The sequence below is a fragment of the Mytilus californianus genome, unplaced genomic scaffold (assembly GCF_021869535.1).
Source record: "Mytilus californianus isolate M0D057914Y unplaced genomic scaffold, xbMytCali1.0.p SCAF_10, whole genome shotgun sequence".
NCBI classification, from domain to species: Eukaryota; Metazoa; Mollusca; class Bivalvia; order Mytilida; family Mytilidae; genus Mytilus; species Mytilus californianus.
In genome coordinates this window covers 9,677,119-9,693,079 of record NW_026262582.1, presented here as the reverse complement: position 1 = coordinate 9,693,079, position 15,961 = coordinate 9,677,119, and positions in this window count along the sequence as shown.

Genomic DNA, 15,961 nt, shown 5'->3' with positions numbered 1-15,961 from the left:
AACATGTTTATCAAAATGAGTCATAAATGATTAAATTAAGGAGAGTATGAAACAACTGAGTATTATCATAAGAAAAAAGATGCGTATAATTATAAATTAGAAACAAGGTTAAATACCTCAAAGAAAATCCAAAGCAAATTTCTATACTGATGTTATAGAACATGAAAAAGGAAACAGTGGAAACACTTGCATAATATCAATTGTAGTGAAAATTATCATGACCATGCAGTTTTAAATGACTGTAACAATAAACCGATTACAGACCCAAAGAGCATTGCTGATACTTTCAATAACTATTTTACACAAATATTACTGAAAATATTAATTTTACTTCAAACTCAAGTACCAATTGTTCTGGAAAACTTGATAATTATATTTCATGTCGTATACCAGAAAATGTCTTTTTTAGCATATCGCAAATAACCAATAAATGTGTACTCCATCAGTTCATCACACTTGATGAGTCAAAAGCAACAGGTCTTGATAATATCAGTGCAAAGTTTTTAAAAATATTATCACACCTTATTTCAGTTCCATTTTATCACATTTTTAATTTAAGCATCAGAAAATCAGTATACCCATCGTTATTCAAACTAGCTAACGTTATACCAGTTTTTAGAAATAAAGGTTCGAAAAATGATGTATTTAACTACAGACCTATTGCAATTTTACCATTACTTTCTAAAATCCTTGAGCGACACGTAAAAACTCATGAATTTTCGAAACAAATATAATCTGTTATATGTCATGCAATCAGTCTTTCGTACAAACCATTCATGTCAAACTACTATGACGTCTTTGTTAGATAAATGGTTAAAAGCCATTGATGAAGGAAATTTAGTAGGGGCAATATTTTTGGATCTGTGTAAAGCTTTTGATCTTCTAAATCATAAACTGCTCCTTCAAAAATTACAGAAATATAAATGTTCTTATAATTCACTTCATTGGTTTACTTCGTATTTGGCCGATAGACATCAGGTAGTATCCATTTCAAATACTTTTTTCAAATGTATCTACATTAAAAGGAGGTGTACCTCAAGGGTCAGTTTAAGGTACTATATTATTCTTAATGTTTATTGATGATTTGCCATTATGTAATCCTAATCATAACACTGATCTATTTGCTGATGATAGCACTATTTCTGTGATTGGAAAAGACAAAAGTTTTATAAGACAGGCACTCAATGTTGCAATAGAAAATATTTGTCATTGGTGTGATGAAAACAAAATGTTAGTAAATGTGTCAAAAACAAAGACAATGTGTAAAGGTTCAAAACAAAAACTGTCTGGCATGTGCAATGTCACATTAAATATATCCATTAATGGTCAACATATTAATGAAAGTCACTGTGAAAAAGTCCATGGTATTTTTGTTGACGCAACTCCGTTTTGGTATGATCAAATTAATCATATTATCAAAAAAAGTTAATTCTTCATCAGCGTTATTAAAAAGAATCAAGAAATACATGAATCACAATGAACGAATTATATTTTACAATGCTTATATTCGTCCACATTTGGATTACTGTTGTTCAGTATGGGGAAACTGTAACAAGTTTTTAATTTACAGTTTACTAAAATTGAAAAAAAGGGCAGCTAGAAATATTTTAAACGAACACGATATTTGTAAACCATCTATTGAACTATTTAAGGATTCTGGAATTATTCCCGTAACTAAGAGAATACTTTATCACTATATAAATAACACATAGCTGAGAGGGTGATAGAGCAGAATGTTACCCCGAGAAAACACGGGCTATGTTCTTCTCATATATTTTATGATGGTATAACCCTAAACCCCTAACAGGAGGGATTGTGCCTGATATTCATATGATGAAGACATAATCTTTCAATCAGTTTAATTGAGGTCTGGAGCTGGCATGTCAGTAACTGCTAGTAGTCTGTTGTTATTTATGTATCATTGTCATTTTGTTTATTTTCTTTTGTTTCCTAATCTGACATCGGACTCGGACTTCTCTTAAACTGAGTTTTACTGTGCGTACTGTTGTACGTTTGTTTTTTCTACATTGGCTAGAGGTATAGGGGGAGGGTTGAGATTTCAAAAAACATGTTTAACCCCGCCGCATTTTTGCGCCTGTCCCAAGTCAGGAGCCTCTGGCCTTTGTTAGTCTTGTATCATTTTTAATTTTAGTTTCTTGTGTATAATTTGGAGTTTAGTATGACGTCCTTTATCACTGAACTAGTATACATATTTGTTTAGGGGCCAGCTGAAGGACGCCTCCGGGTGCGGGAGTTTCTCGCTGCATTGAAGATCCATTGGTGGTCTTCGGCTGTTGTCTACTCTATGGTCGGGTTGTTGTCTCTTTGACACATTCCCTATTTCCATTCTCAATTTTATTGTCAATTGAGGCGAAGCCAAGGTTGACAATGTCTTTTTATTTTTTTGCCGATATAAATGAATGTTTACGGTGGGAATGGAACCCACGTACACCAACTCTGTTGTCCTATATTTTTAAATAAAAAAAATCGCTCCTAGCACAAATAAAGTTTAAAATATATATATAAATGTGTATATATTATACTGGAAAATATAAGTTGATTTTCGGTTATTGAGATTCATACTAGGATTGTATTCCATATGCTCCACTGTACAGCTACATGTATAGGTTTGAGTTTACCGAGGCGGCTTTTTTGGAGGAGGGGGCATGGATCAAGACCCTTTTAAGGAGCTTCATATATGGTAAATGCATAGACTTTTTCATTGTATTACTCCAAATGTTGGCTTGCTAGATCCCCCTTTCAGAATCCTGGATCCGCATCCATTATACATGGTTATACATTGCTGACATCTAGACTTTAACGAGGTTGCTCAAGTAATAACAATAATGTTGAAATGTTAAAATTAGATAGCGTCTGGCTTTTCTAAATGAAGCTTAATTTTTTGTGTAAATTATTGCTAGTCAACATGTGATTTTTATCCTTTTTAATTAATGTACGACTTGGGCTTCAGGTACAAATTAAAATGTGGAATGATTCATCGAATCTCTGAAAAAGATTCTTGTGAAATTAATTTCCTCAGAATTATAAATGAATATTAAAAAATAAAAACATTCGAACATTTTGATAAAATAAAAAAAACTTACCCTTTGCAGTTCAACTTTTAATCTGGGGTCTCTGGCGTCCATATCCAGAACATCTAATTCCCTAAACATTTATTCGTCTGTAACGTTATCCGTCACCAATGTGAATGTGCATCCATCGCTGTCGAAACAACTCGTCTAACTGATTTTCCCGCTGTTTCAGAAGCCCGTGCTTATTTTAGAAAGTAGGCGGAGCTTTATGTGTAAGGCCCGAAAAGGGTTTTTTAACTGATTCCTAACTATTTTCAAAGTAAACAAACGAAAATATATGAAATATACAATTTTAAACAGCAAAAGATGCGATAGGTTAAAACAGATATTCCATATTTTTCGGATAGTTTTGCGTTGTTTCGTAAATTATACCATAGCTTTTGTTGAAACCCCCGGCCGAGGGGTTTCAACAAAAGCTATGGTATAATTTACGAGACAACGCAAAACTATCCAAAAGATATGAAATATCTATAACTAATAGCAGATTGACTATGTTTTATTCATGTAGTTGATATTGTATGTAGAGAGCCTTATTGAAAATTGGTTTAATCCAAATGAGTTACTCTCTTTAAATAAAGAATTATTATCATTATTATTATTATAATTTAGTCATAATAAACTATGAGGTTTTTTTCAAATAAACGGCAATTGTTCCCATTTTTGTCCTTTGTTGTCTGTCATGTTTTCAATATAATGGAATGTTATGCGACTGTCATACAAGTGAGAGGTTTGGCTAGCTATAAAACCAGGTTTAAATCCACCATTTTCTACATAAGAAAATGCCTGTACCAAATCAGGAATATGACGGTTGTTTTCCGTTAGTTTGATGTGTTTGAGCTTTTGATTCTGCCATTTGAAAAGGGACTTTTCGTTTTGAATTTTCCTTGGAGTTCGGCATTTTTATCATTTTACTTTGGTCTTTTTAGAATAGGTGTCTCATTGGCAATCATACCACATCTCCTTATTTTCATATTGATATGACGTATCAATACTGATGGTGATGATGGATGGCTATTTAACGTTCAGCGGCAAATTAAATGAAATATGGAAATTAACACTACTTTGTACTAGACCAACACGTAGAGTCGGATTTTTAACGAGCTAGTTCACAAAATAACAGTTTGCAGGAAGAGATGTCACCCTACCCGGACACATTATTCTGACTCCAAGCCAACCAGTCATTGATCTTAGTCCTTAATGCCGCGTGCTTAGCGGAGAAACAGAAAATACCAATGTAAGCTTGTCACCATGGTGCTAAGCTATTAGTTTCATACGATAATCTTGAAATTATAACTTATTAAATATCGATTTTTACCAATTACCTTATGATTTGAGAAAGATTCTATTGCCTAGAATTGGAAACATGTTCCGGAAATCCGATCGATCCAATACCCGAATCAATAATTATACCCTAATAGTTCACCTTGCTATATAATGTCGCATTATATTCATATAGATTATTGCTACATGTTGAACGTAATTTATGATATTGCGAAGCACTCCGTACCTTTTTAGAAAGGTTAAAATTAAATCTTTGGTTTGATCCGAACGGGGGTTTAGTCAACGACCTCCCGCAATCGAGGCGAACACGATACCACGAGATCTCGCCATCAGTATTTATCTATATTCAAGTCAGCAGTTCTACCAGGTTAAAAAATAGAAGACTGCTTCATATTATGCCACACCGTTGTATTGTACTGAAGTTGAAAGCTGATACCGGCTGTGCGTCTGTCGCAATAAACTATAGCTTAAATTATGAGTAATACCAGGCAAGGGAGAGAATACCATGCATGTATGCCAGATAAGTCGTTTTAAATGTAGTTAAATTTGGATGTAATATCGTCCTCTGTATGTCGCATATGTCACAGTTGACTGTTGTCAAATTTGGATTGATTGCTTTTTCGTCTGGATTGCTAGGATTGATACCAGCTTACATTTATATGTCATACATATCATTTTATTATTCAACTAAAATAGATATTAATTTTTATAAGGATATTGAGAGGTATTCATTGCTGAGTGTGACAAATCTAATTCCACGCTTGTGTCTTATTTCGTGTATTGTGAGTTTCATTTTAATGAACTGTAGCACTAGACTTCCGAGAGGCTGTATCATCATGCAGTTCACGTGAAATTTTTATATGCACCCTGTCTTATCTTTCGAACAGGCGATTTAAACAAAAGGAATAACTTTAACAGATCGCCAATGGAAATATTCACTTTTCTGTTCTACTTTTAGGTTACATCCCAAGCACTTGTCTGGTTATATATAAATGTGGTCATCGCCTTGAATTTCTAAGTCCGGCAATACAACCCTCTCTACAGTATAGCTGTTGGAGTATATCGGATGTATAAATACGCAGCCACGTCCGACCGGATTCATTAATCGATAGTTGGTTGGTGTTTTATGCCACTTTCGTCACTCTTGGTTATATCATGGCGGTCGGAAAACAATGAACATTTTCACTTTTCATTATGAAATTTTGAAAATTATAAAAAAAAAAATGAATAATGGACGAACATATACTTCAACGTGGCTTCTGAAGTTTGGTCTGTTTTGTTGTATTCTTATGCCCCTTGTTTTGTTTTGTTTTGTTCGCTAAATGAACTTAGTTTTTTACGCAGTCAACATTCAGACACATTATGGGGTTTTGTCAAACCTTCATAGGATTCAATGATTAAGAGATAAAGTCTGAATCAAAATTTTGAAAATATTTTTTTCATTTTTCCTTATTTTACTGATTTAGTAGTTTTAAATATTTACATGTTGTCTAAAATTAAAATTACATTTATGAATATCTTTGCTATACCTTCAAATGTGGCAATAATTGATATGTTGCTTTACAAAATGTGTGTCCCTACCAACATGCTTATTATTTCCAGTGGCAGTCCAAGTCTTTTGTAGCTGACTATACAGCATTACATTGTGGTAGATTTCAAACATAAATTTTGTTTTTATTGTTAATGAGTATTTTAGATGTCGACGGAGTCAAAAGTGTCAATCGACTTATTCCAGTCAGAAATTATTTAATACACTAAAGAGAGTCAGAATTAACGATATCGCATGTTTAATGATACTGTGAAGCACTGAATAGCTTTTTGGAAAGGTTAAACCTGTTTTATTCAATTTAACATCGTGCTCTGATTGTCGTACCTGTCATTTTCTATAGTCAAATCAGGATAGATTGGTTTTAAATCAGGATTGCTACAAATATATCCTTATCTAAGTGTCACCCCTTGTCGTTTTATATTGTAATAAGGAGAAATGTACAGTGCATCATAAGCCTATGACATTATATAAATAACACATAGCTGAGAGGGTGATAGAGCAGATTGTTACCCCGAGAAAACATTGTCAACTGAGGCGAAGCCAAGGTTGACAATGTCTTTTCGAGGGGTAACAATCTGCTCTATCACCCTCTTAGATATGTGTTATTTAATTTATTATACTGAATGTTCTGTTATTACTGTCTATTTATTTTCAAATTCAAAGTAATAAACTATGTCGTCTTGTACATAACAATCATCCGTATTTATTAAAGCGCAAACTTGAGCAAGCGTCTCTGTGAAGGATTATAGAGTATTTGCCATGTGATAGAGTAAATTGTCTCCCTCGTATTAACCAATCAAAATCTGGCATTTTGACGTGAAGTATAATAATATAAAATATGTTTCATATATGTATTAATATATAGATATAAGAAGATGTGGTATGAGTGCCAATGAGACAACTCTCCATCCAAGTCACAATTTGTAAAAGTAAATGTTATATCAGGTTGCACTTTAATAAAACAATATATATATATAATATATAAGGTTACGTACAAGTATTCCTCCCTCAAAGTTTACGCCCCCGTCGTATAATACCGTAGTTAGATGTAACATCAGGTTATTTATAATTTACACTACTTTGAACCAGCACTTTTCGCAATGTATTGCATATGAAATAAGAAGTGGCATCCAGTTAAGAAGACAAAACCCTGCTACGTTAGGCACACTTGTCACAGTGTTTTGTGGAAAAAAATCAGTAGTGATATCTAACGGAAAGCATATTCTACCCCGTATATAACCTATAAAGGAGTTAAAACCAGGAGTCATTTCAGGTAACGAAGTGCATACAAAAAAAAGGGTGATAGGTAAAGGAGACCACACCCTGCTCAATACGTCAAACCTGTCGTATTGTACGGATGTTAAAACTAACAGGTCCGATACACGACTCTGTATGTCGCTCATGTCGTTTTATTCTGGAATTGGAATTAAAAGTGCATTAGCTGTCAAATTCATGTTAACCTATTTGACTCAAATTCTCATATTTGATTTATAACATACTAAAACGTATATCCAAATTATAAAAAGTCTAAAATAAACAATTAACAATGTATGGGCTCGATAATATGTATCAGCATTTCGTGTGTAATGTAGTCTAGACGCCATCTAATTAACCATCGAAGTGTCCTCCGAAGACTGCCGACGGTCATATAAACCGATATTAGCATAACTATGGATATAAATAGATAGCGAACTCGTGCAATTGGATTTTTCTAGGTCTGTTTGATTTCATATTGTAATGCCGGCTTTTCCCCCTTTATACAGTAAACCTATGTCTGTATAGTTTCTTGAAATTATTGAGGATAAATGATAGATGTTAGTGAGATGTCTAATGTTGCAAGTAATGTCAGACTTGTAATTTGTTATTTTGGCTGTTGTTTCAATGATACGACAGATTTGTGTATGTTAGTTTGTTAAGAAGTTTTATTTCACGTACTGATTTCATATTTTTTGCGGTAGTTACCTTATTAGAATATAAACTCAAATCAAACTCTTCTAATGATCTACTAATGTATTTAAAGTCAAAACCCATCTTTATTGATGAAGATCACTCCATGTTTATAAATAATATCAACATTACGGGAATTTCCCTTGTGTGATCCATGGTTGCCGATTGGTAAACAATATGTAACAAGCTCTGCCATTGGTCAGTCGGAAGTATAAAAGCAAAAGCAACAACAGAACCGACGGATTGTTGGGTTGGCAAAGTTTGAAAGTATCAAATTTGAATAGAAGCTAAAATGTGTTTGATAATCACAACCAAGCGTTGAAAGTTAACTTTGTTTTAATTGAAGGTTGTCGGTGCCGGTGCTAAATCAGGTTGCCGGTGACGGTGCTAAATACGGTTGCCGGTGACGGTGCTAATTATAATGTAGTTATATAGACGGTGCAAATTAAGGTTGTCGGTGACGGTGCTAAAGTTGTGGCTTACGGTGCTAAGGTTGTGGGTGGTGGTGTTAATTAATATTGCCATTGACAGTGATTAAGTTTGTTAGCGATAGGAATTGTTTTATGAATGACGAGACTAAATAATATTGCCGGTGAGGGTGCTAATGTTGTTAGTGATAGTAATAAATAAAGTTGTGGAGGACGGTGCTAAGGTGGTTAATGACAGTCCTAAGTAAAGTTGTTAGTGACGGGGGTAAAATTGTTGCTTTCTATATTTAATATTTGTTTTAGATGTTTTATTATGATAAGTCGATGTTGAAAACTGTGAAATGGTGATAATATCCTTAAATTGGGATTATTAAAAGAGTTTAAATAAGGGACCAACGGGTTACTTAACTGTTGAATTATATACTATTAACTGGTTATTATCAAAAGTTTGTTTGTATACTGTAAGACCAACCATTACCGGGAACCCGAACAGACCAGTGACAGAGCCTGCCAGACCCATTCTCTCCGTCGTGGATTATTTTTGATAATATGAGGAAGGCGCTACCTTGAATGCCAGCTTATCAAAACTATGTCCTACATATTGATTGATTGTTGGTTTGCTTAACTCCAAAGTGGCAAATATTTCATGAATGTCCTACATATAGTTTTTGTCTAAAATAAAATAATAAGTTTAGATGGAAAATGTTTAGGGAAAGATCATTGAACTTCAAAAGGCAGAAGGGGGTATGGTATTTTTTTTTTTTTTGCTTTGGTGCGTCGCAGGAAGGCGTCAAAGCAAAAATTTAAAATAGCCTTCCTGGATGTCATAATTATTGGGACTAGTATTTTTCTTTAAAAATTGATGACAAAAAATACTCTGTTCAAGCAGAGGACAAAAAAAAATTATTCTGAATCCAGATTTTCCCCATACCTTATAGTGTTATATTTTGACTAAATAATTTTGATTTGATAGCATTGAAGTGCTTCACGTGTAAAAAATCTGACTCAAACAAAAAACCATACTTCCCCCCTTTGAAGCTAAATTGTTGCTCCCTTATTGTTTTCTGCTGAAAATGAATTTATTGGTGATTTATATAAATGACAATGCTTACAATCATTAACTTGTGCATTTTCATATCCATTTTTCTTTCTTTGCAAATTTTACAAAATTTAAAACAATAAGACATTTTTTAATTTCAAAACTATGAATACTGTTAAACAATCCATAACTTCATTAAATTAATTTTTTGTTGATTTTCATGAAAAGGTGGAGGATTTGGAATATCTTTTTCATCAATATCTAAAAGTTGTAGCTGTTTTTTTTATTTAGTGTTGCAAACAACGCTTTCTGTTTGTTGAATTATTTTTACTTTCTAAATTAGCTGTTTGTTCATATTGTATTCCCAGTTTCCTGCATCTCATATATATGTGATCAGCAAGAGGATCATTCTGGTTGTTAAAAGAAGAGTTTGAATTTACAGTGAGCCTGTTTAGAATAATGTTTTGATCAGGTTTTTCATTTTCATCTAAGCATATAAGGAACCATAAATAGGATTGTTTAGTTGATAATCTAAAGATTTTGCTATTTTCTAGGATGTTATTTAAAATTTGAGGGGAGAACACTGCTCAGCAGTATAAATATATTCCTGATCATCTTCTTTTTGTGGGTTAATTTCTTCATCAATTTCATGTACTAATTCAGAGTCGGTTTTATGTCATTTCTTGCATAATTTGTTTTATTAGCTTACTTTTCAAGTTTTTATAAGACGGCAAAATAAAATTGAGAATCGAAATGGGGAATATGTCAAAAATTTGCTTTCGAGTAATGCTATCATGTCGCTGTTGCTGTCCGAAGACACATTTGGTTTACGGACAATAACTTTAGTTTAAGTAAATGGATCTCTATGACAATGTATGAAATTGTACCAGAAGGTTCAATACACAAAAGGAAGGTTAGAATTGATTTTGGGGGTTATGGTACCAACAGTTTAGGAGTCAGTGGTCAAAAACAACATTTTTGGGTTGTTTTTTTCCATAATTTTTGTTTTTTTTCTCCAAAAATTTACCATTTTTACATTGATTATTTCTCATTTATATATAAATGCAACAAATACTGATATGGCAGGTGATACACACGAAACAGTGTGTGTAAATTATTTTATCGGTAATTTGTGCATGTTTCCTTTGATGTGTACTCCTTGTCCTTGATAATGTCGACGTCATTATCAGTGGACTGGTCATGATAAAGAAAATATATTGGGTTAGTTCGCAATTGACATGCACAAGTGCACCGCAAAAGGATCTTCTTTCCCTTTAATTCACAAAATTGCACATGATTTTTTTTCGCAGAAATGCACACGTTATTTCATGAATGAAACACTTGTCATTGTTTGAAACTTTCAGTAATCAGCTGGTAATAAAACGTTAGTTTAGCCTTTTTGAACGATTCACTGATTGTGTGAAAATTTGAACAGAAAATGTACGATAAACCTGATAAAATTGCGGAATTATTGATAGCTTTCCTTACTATTCACAAGGACATATCACTAACATATCTTCCATGCTATTCCGATTTGAGTTTTTATTCCTACATAGTCTGGCAAGGCTGGTGTTGTTCCAAGTTGTCTTCTTTTTCTGCATGTTTCTTGAGAAGTATTTGTTTGACCTGGTCAGTCACTATAAAGTGTTACAATTCATATTTAGACGCAACACATAAATAGTGACCAAAAAGGTACCGCTTTCACATGCATGACATGAGAGAATCTAGAAATAAATTAAATGTACACATTTCCAACATTTTTGTGGGACTATCATATGAAATTAAGGAGATATGTAGTTGGAGACTGCTGCTGAATAGAAATGTTTGGGCTCACCTGATACCTGTTTTCAAATTAGTCCATATTAAAGTTTGAAGGGTCCAAAATTAAAATATGTTTGATTTCAACTGACATAAAACTTTTGGTGTTTTTTATATGCTAAATCTACATCTGTGGTTGTATCAGGCTGTGCTTGGCGAAGCATTTTATTGCTGTTTTGTTTGTACTTTATTAACTTGTAGTTGTGAAGTTGCTAACATTTTTAAAAGATGATAATTAGATAACTTCGCATGGTGACGACACTGATGTTTTTCGTAGATTTACTTTTTCCCAGGAATGCTTCATCTGTTGATACATATATATATTCTCACTGTGAACGATTTGTGTATATCTAAATATATTAACATATGTTGAAAGACATGTATAATGTCAAATCATAACAATACAAATTGTTTTGTCTCAAAAAAAAAACTTGTAAGATTTCTGCAGTTATTTTTGTTGAATACATACATACACATAGGGTGAACATTGGGTACTTGGTGCAATTTGGGTACTGTGACGTTATAGCCATAATTGTTTATTGCTTTAATAGGTTGAAATGTGCACCTGATAAATGTATTAGGTAGAGTGAAAATGTTTTGATCAGGTTTAAACTGACGCATAGAATATACAGGTGACTGCGGGAGGCAAATATTTATATTGCCTCCAAATGATATGTCTGCAGCTTGAATTTCAAAGGATGTATGAAGCCCACATACTTCCAAGTAACATGCTCTATACCCATGATACCTATCAAAAGTCATGGTATTATCATGGGTTATCATAACTCCATCGTAATTCCCACAAAATCCAATTTTGGACAATATGGGAGCATACAAATTATACCTAAATGTATCACTCAGACTCAAGTCTCCTTTTACTATGATTAAACTTAGAGAGTGAAAAAAAACAGTCTCCATCTCCTGGGACTGTTTAAGGTAGATATGTGTCATAATTAATGACAAGATTTGTTGAGAGTTTGTCAAAGGAAGTACAGTGACAGTCTACAAAATTAGAAGATTGTGAATTTGAATATATAATTTTTTTAAACTTTTGTTAAGTTTTGAATTTCACCTGCATTTGTCTGTTAGCTAGGAATAACAGTGACCACATACCACAGTATAACCAACTTCATTATCACTGTAACTTGATATGGATTATGGGAAATTCTGTAGCAGATTTTACTACCTTCACCTCCGGCTACGTTTCTCCCAAAATTTATTGCTTGCAGAGGGTTTTCTGTGTTCCCATGGCTGGACGGAACTTTTAAACTACAAATGTTATCATTAATTATGATATTGTGACTTTTAAATGAAGTACCTGTGGTAATTTAGGAGATTTGTCACTGATAGTGGAAAAATGAAGCAGACGATGAAACATGTCACATGGCGTAAGATGTTGTTGTCCAAACTTCGGTTATTTCCGTGGTACAATAAAATTGAAATAAACTGCACAAGTTACTAAAATTTCTAAATTCTTGTTTTTGTAAAAAAATAAAAATTCATGTCGTATTTAACATCGAATTTATTCCGTTTTGTCCCGTTTTTTCAAGATCGCGATTAAACGAGAATCTGGCAGCCATTAAAAATATAAGGGTTAAACTAATGTCCTGAAATTGTCCTTACGGATATTCCAATGATAATTTCGTTTTCATTATTTGAAGAATTGACCGTATATTTGAAGCCAAGCAAGAATACAATGTTTATTTAATAAATATAATGAAAAAAAAGAAAACAAATATTTTTAAGAGTTAGATAACTTGACTTGATCTACTTCGAAAATTAAAAAAAAAAATCGTACGAGATTTAACGAGAGTGACGAAACTTTTTAGATTGCTCATGTAGAGAGAGTTATCGTTCTTTATTCCAATTCGATGCTTCTACCATAAGTGCCAGCTAAAGCTGGCATATTAATAAAATATGAAACTTTATTTTATTCAGATATTTTATTTAACAACTGAGAATATATATATAACTACAAATATACGATTTCCCTTTCTGTAACGTGTTTTGGTCCGACGGTAAACAGTGGACGTCGAACCTTACACTTTATAGAACCTTTTACTCTCTTTTTCTTTGTGACCCTGTGTTCTCTGGTGGCCGACTCTAGCACCAGGGAGGCAGCGTTTCAATATTATAGGTTTAAATATATGTTAATCATCGTTTTTACCTGTATAAGAATGAGTTTTTGTGGATTGAATCAGCCAATCAAATGGTTTACCCTTGTTTCACTTTCAATGTTGACATTCTTGAACACGCCTAATTCATGTGTAACCCGTCTTTAGCTAAGGGGTTAAATTGAAGGTCACGTGAATACGGATTCAATGAGGTCAAATTATATATCATCAGCGATGTTTTTTAGCTTATTTTGACAAAATTGAACCATACTGCCTTCTAAAAGCGAATTATTAATTCACTATTTCACTTTCATTAAAACAAATCATATTTTAATTTTCTTTTATATCTCGTAACTTATGCCCCTTTAAGATCAAGATTTTTTTCTGACAGGCGAAATAAACAAGTAGAATTAGTTTAACTGATTTGCACTCAAAGTATTCGATTTCTCTTCTATCCCCTTTTCTGATAAAACCCCGATGACAAACCTTAATATAAACGTATAGTCGTCACTTGGACTTCTTCGTCTCGCCGTAAAATTCTTTGTAACAGTCGGGCGTCTGTTTGGTTTTGTCTGAAGTATATAATACGCAGCCACGTCCCGTCGGATTGGTTAATGTTAGTGTTTAACCATCTTTAAGCACTCTTGGCAACATTTATAGTTTTTATTGATGGTGGAATTATCCAGAGAGAACCACCGGTCGGAATGGTGACTTGATATCCGATCCCTTATGACCATCTCTGGTCGCAAAAAAGAAATGAGTGGTCCGTTTTTGGCAAATATTCTGCCTGAAACAACACATATACTCTAAATCTCTATTGGTAGTCTTATCCTTCGTCTCATAACCTACTTATTGTATTAATTGGTTGTTATTGGAAGGGGGTGAGTGGAGAACTTTCTGGATAAAAGTAAAGTCATATGATCCACTGATTGGTAGAAAATATTTGTTATAAATATTTTTTGAAAAGATGGATTAAAACTAGGGTTAAAAAATTAAAGAAAATGATGAATGCACTTATTTTTAACTACTGTTGAAAAGTAATGGGGTCATTGTATGAAATAAGTGTTTGTGAACAATGCCAATTGATGTGAATGGCCCCTAAAATGCTGCATGACCCTATGTTTTGATTGTTGAAAGAGATTGGGCTACATTTGTACTTAAATGAATGATATATGAAAGCATCAGATTTCTAAAGGTAAACCAGGTGTAAATGTAATTCCATTCTTAGGATTGCATTGAAGTCAATAGGAGATTTTTTTATTTAATCTACTACTTTATTCGTTATTTTTTTAATTAGTTATATTCATACAAAAACTAAATAAAGCTGTGTTCTGCGCCATTGTTTACTTTAGAGCAAATGAAATATTCTCATCCTATCGTACCTGCACTGTTTTACTGTTGTTAAAATCAGGAGTAAAATCTAAGAACGTAAGTAAACTAAACGGAATAGCACATCCTAAATGTTACGGTGATGTACATTTACTTACGATTCGGGTAATTTTAATTCTTTAAATAATAAACTTATTCTACAAGGTCACCTATTCAACACTGTAATTAAATCTTTGAGTATTGTTTTTATTGGTATAAATATTGATTTTGTTGTCAGTAAATTAAAACCACACAAAATATTACACGGTACTACAATCTGTCGATACATATAGTTTGGCATTGCACAAGGTCATATTTTTTCTCCACTGTTAATGACGTCTTTACAATAAATTCATTGGCTGTTGGATGTATACTGATTAATATTTTAGTCTTGGATACATGAACTAGCTGTCAGTAACTGCGAGTACTCTCAGATCTGTACCTAGTGTCTTTTTGTTGTGGGGATGTATAAGTACCCGTCCACGTCCACTCTGTGTTTTTGTTAGAAGTATTTCTATTTGTATCCATATGATGAGTTCAGTCTTTTTCAACTGATTTTTATAGTTTGTTCTTATGTTGTAGTGTTACACCACTGTCCCAGGTTAGGGGGAGGGTTGAGCGCTAATAAACATGTTTAACCCCGCCACATTCTGTATGTGCCTTTCCCAAGTCAGGAGCCTGCAGTTCAGTGGTTGTCATTGGTTCATGTCTGTCATATTTGTTTTTCGTACATAATGTTGTTATAAATAAGGCCCGATAGTTTTCTCAATTGAATCGTTTTATAATTTTTTTGTCGGGGCCTTTTATAGCCGATCATACGGTATGGGTTTTTCTCATTGTTGAAGGCCGTACGGTTGCCTATAATTGCTTACATCCACTTCATTTGAACTTTGGTGGATAGTTGTCTCATTGGCAATCATACCACATCTCCTTATTTTTATATTAGACTTGCTCCATACATGAACGCCCGACCTGTCGTATTTATTGAATTAAGATCATCCGTGTTATGAGATTATTTGGTAACGAAAAACAGGACTAGCTAGCTTAGAGGTCCCAACTGTTGTATCTATATGTACTCAAACAGTAATTTGTAATGTCCTTCATGTATAAGCAGTAAAATAGGTTTATAAGATAAAATATTATGATATGTGAAATGATAATGACTGTCATTATATAATAAAGGCTGTTCAATTTATATATTTTTTTATTTAGCTGGTAAAGAGGATTGCAATTATTGATTCAAAAGGGTACATTTCGACAAATGTGCAAAGAATATGCATATATGCATTGTGACAACGATTGTAAATGTAATTTATTGTATGTAC